The sequence below is a fragment of the Callospermophilus lateralis genome, chromosome 10 (assembly GCF_048772815.1).
Source record: "Callospermophilus lateralis isolate mCalLat2 chromosome 10, mCalLat2.hap1, whole genome shotgun sequence".
Taxonomy (NCBI): Eukaryota; Metazoa; Chordata; class Mammalia; order Rodentia; family Sciuridae; genus Callospermophilus; species Callospermophilus lateralis.
This window is the reverse complement of record NC_135314.1, coordinates 58,863,109-58,867,169: the sequence shown is the minus strand read 5'-3', so window position 1 is coordinate 58,867,169 and position 4,061 is coordinate 58,863,109.

The following is a 4,061-nucleotide window of genomic DNA, read 5'->3' as shown; positions in this document are numbered from 1 at the left end:
TTACCGCGGAGCTGAGCAGACGTGGCAGCGCACGGTGATGACGTCAGCTCCGCGACTGCTGCCCGCCCCAGCTGCAGCGAGCCCCGGAACTGCACTCGCAGCAGGAGGAATGGACCTCCAGCCTCCGGTATACGCTTGCGCAGTCATCCCACCTTCCCAGCGCGAGCTGGCGGGTGTATTTCCTACTCTGGCTTCGGCCGCCTGGTTGTTCTTATCTCACGTTGTACAACGACTAGCCCTGTACGAGTTGTTGCCCCATTCAAATAAGGACTGGGAGACGTCATCTAAGCTCCCATCACTATCCTATTTAATATTTCAGGGGTCTCAGTAACTCTTCAGCAGCCAACCTCGTGCTTACTGTAAAGGACTAGATTATGCTAGGATTAAAAAGTGAATACCACAGAAGCTCCGAGTCTAGAGGAAAGGACCAGATAGCGGGAAAACACAATAATTTGGGTCTATTACAATAAATGCAACGTTATTATATTCAAGGTCCAGATATAGTAAAATGAACTATCTCTAGTAATGAACTTGGAGATGGTGGTGGAGTGAGTGCCAAACAAAGCTTCGTAGAGAACTTGGGGTTTAAGCCAAGACTCCATGAATGAGTAGGCAGTTTTGCAGGAGAATGGAGAGGAAGTGGCAGATAAAGAGGTAAGAAAGACTCAATGATACAGGTTGGGCATAGCATGCATCAGGCCTTAGGCTCAATCCTGATGAGCCAATAGTTTGGTATTAGAAGAGTAAGAGTATTAAAAGGAGCATTTATGTAAGACTTACCACTCCACAAACATAATCTTTTAAGAGAAAACTTCTGCCTGGCACAGTGGCACAAGCCTGTAATCCCAGCTACTTGGAGGATCGCAAGTTCTAGGTCAGAGTCGGCAATTTAGTGAGACCCTGTCTCAAAAAATAAAAAGGGCTAGAGATGTACCTGAGCTGTAAAGCATCCCTGTGTTCAATTCTCAGCACTGGGTGGGGTGGGGACCTCCTTATATTGGTCATATAGTTACTTAACTTTTATTAAAGGTTGTTGCTGTGTCAGACACTAGACAAGTAACTTTACAGGTTTCATTTAAATCTCGTAGGGCTGGGCTGGGGATGTAGTTAAACAGTACAATGCTTGCCTAGCATCTGTGAAGCCGTGGGTTGAATTTTCAGTAGGGAGGAGGTGAGAGAGAGAAGTCTCACAAAGCTTTGATAGATGCTACCATGGTTTCCATTTCAGAGGAAAAGAAGTACTCTGTTAAAAATAACCCAGCTAGACAGAGCCAGAATGACTACTAATCAAAACCACTAAAGATAGTAATATTCCCCAATATTTATAGTATCCTAATGTATCACAGAGCCTTCATTCATGAATATATAAAACCCAACATAGATTATTACATATTTTCATTATATTCACTTCTTGCCATAAGGAATTTTGTACATTTGCTGTTAACTCCTTCCTAACTTGCTACATTGAAACTCCTTTGATCTTTTCTGTTGGTTCACCAGCATCCTTCCTTCATTCAGCAATTAGTTATTTAGTGCCTACTGTGTACCAGACACTGTTAGTGATCAAGACAGGTACATCCCTGCCCTCTTGTAGCTTATATTCTAATGAGGAAAATATTTAATATATAAAACAATTAGAAATTATAGGTATTATGAAAGAGACAAACAAGGGGCTGAGGTAAATAATAAGAGAGTACTATTTGGGGGGATGTCTTTTTGAGGCAAAGATATTCAGTAGAAACCTGAAGGTTTGGAAGGAACCAGTAATGCAACAATGGAAGAGAAAAGCTGTCTAGCCCAGGGCGGCGGTACACATTTGTAATCCCAGTGTCTCAGGAGGAGGAAGCAGAAAGATCACAAGTTTGAGGCCAGCCGGGGCAACTTAGTAAGAATCTGCCTCAGAATTTAAGAAAAAAAAAAAAAAAATTTAAAGACTGAGAATGTAGTGAGTGGTACTATCTCTATACCCCCTATCCCCCCCCACACACAAACACATGAAAAGCAAAAGCAGTCCAAATAGAAATAGAAACAAAATTTATGCAGAGATCTGAGCACTTTTGTAAAGCAACCTACTGTATGACTGAATCATGATAATCAAAGGCAATGTAACATGAAATGAATTTGAAGACTCAGGCAAGTACTTTTAAACAACAATATTTGAGCCTGACCTTGTAGTACATGTTGCTGAAAGCTTGCTCCTTGTCCCCGATGCCAATCCAATAGCGAGGACACGGTTTTGTGAAAAAGGAAAAAGAAGATTTATTACTTTGCTAGCAAAGGAGAAATGCAGGGGATTCCTATCCCAACAGCTGTGATTCTGCCATAAGCATGAAAGGGGGCTTTTATAGAGGTGATTCAGAGAAAATGAGATTAGGGAGGAGAGATAAGCAAGAAGTTTAAGGAAAAGAAGATCAGGGAGCAGAAGTTTTAGGGAAAAGAAGATTGGGGGAAAAGAAAAAAACATGTAAGTTTCACAGCCACAAGGGATATATATAGTCAAAGCATCAAGTGAACCCCTATTACATACATACTTGCAATCCCAGCTACTGGGGAGGGTGAGGCAGGAGAATTACAAATTTGAGGCCAGCCTCCACAATTTAGTGAGACCCTAACTCAAGAACAAAAATAAATAAACCACAGTATTTGCTTTTGGGGAGAAGGGGGCACTGGGAATTGAACCCAGGGGCGCTATTCCACTGAGCTACATCCCCACGTTTGAGGCCAAATTGGGCAACTTAGTGAGAACCCGTCTCAAAAAATGTCTGAGCATGTAGCTCAGTGGTAGAGCATCCATGGGCTCAATCTGCAGTACTCACCCCGACCTGACCAAAAAATAAACTATCTCCAGGGAAGCATTTGTTTTCTCTAATAGTTCTAAATTCCAGGGCACAAATTTGATTTTGGTACTTCCATGTAGTTCTGCAGAGCCTAAGGTTATTTATACAAGGATAAAGAACTGTATGATCACTAATACATGCCTACATAACCTATATCTGAATATATTAAGTATAATATCCAGTTTTATATTGTCACCTGTCAAAAAATAAAGATCTAATTGGCTTTCATTAGTGAGCTATGAATCTGGCAGCATCTCATCTATGAAAACAGTTGTTCTGGTGGCATCTCATCTATGAAAATAGTTGTTCCAAGATCTGAGCAGAGGTGGTTAGCTAAACAGGTAGAAAAGGGATGAAGAAATAAAGAATGAAAAGCAGGATGAAAGTTAACTTTCCTTAGAGGGTTAAAACAGGAACTTCTTTATTATGCTGGCCCACTAGACTGAGCTCTTTCTGATTGGTTGCTGTGAATCTCCTGTTTTGTTTTGTTTTGTTTCTTAAAGGAGACCATTTAAAGACCAGTTTGATTACTGGTATCTAGGTCAAGTGACTTCATTCTGATTTGGTCTGGTAGGTGCACACTGCAGGAGCTCAGTCCAAATAATGGCTTCTCGTGAATTTTATTTAACACCACTGATTTTTTTTTTCTATGCCTAAGTCACCCCCCCCCCCCCGCTATAAATTCCTATTACAAAGGGACCTGTGATAAACTATTTGCAATATTTGGAGATCTTGTTTTGTTTTTGCAGTTTGGGGACTAGAACCCAGGAGCATTCTGCCTCTGAGCTACCTTCCCAGCCCTTTATTATTTTTTATTTTGAAACAGGATCTTGCTAAATTGCTGAGGCTGGCCTCGAACTTTGGATTCTCCTGCATCAGCCTCCCTGGTCACTGGGATTGCAGCCATGCAAACTGTGCTATGCACATTCACATGCTCAACAAATCTAGGCTATTTAATAAGAAGCAGTTTGATATTGTGGAAAGATCAAGCCTAGGCTCAACGACAAGACTTGGTTGTGCCACTGACTGCGAAGCTGTAGGAGCAAAGTACTCTGCGATCTTAAGTTTTCTGGCTGTAAAGAATATTTGTAATATGCTGGAGAATGGAAGGAATTGACGTTGTTGGAGGTACTTGCCCGCCGGCGTGCGGGCGCCTGGTTTCCAGCTGGCATCTCCGCAGGCCTGCGCCCGGGCGCGCGCGGGGGCCCCCTCTGTGCGGGGCAG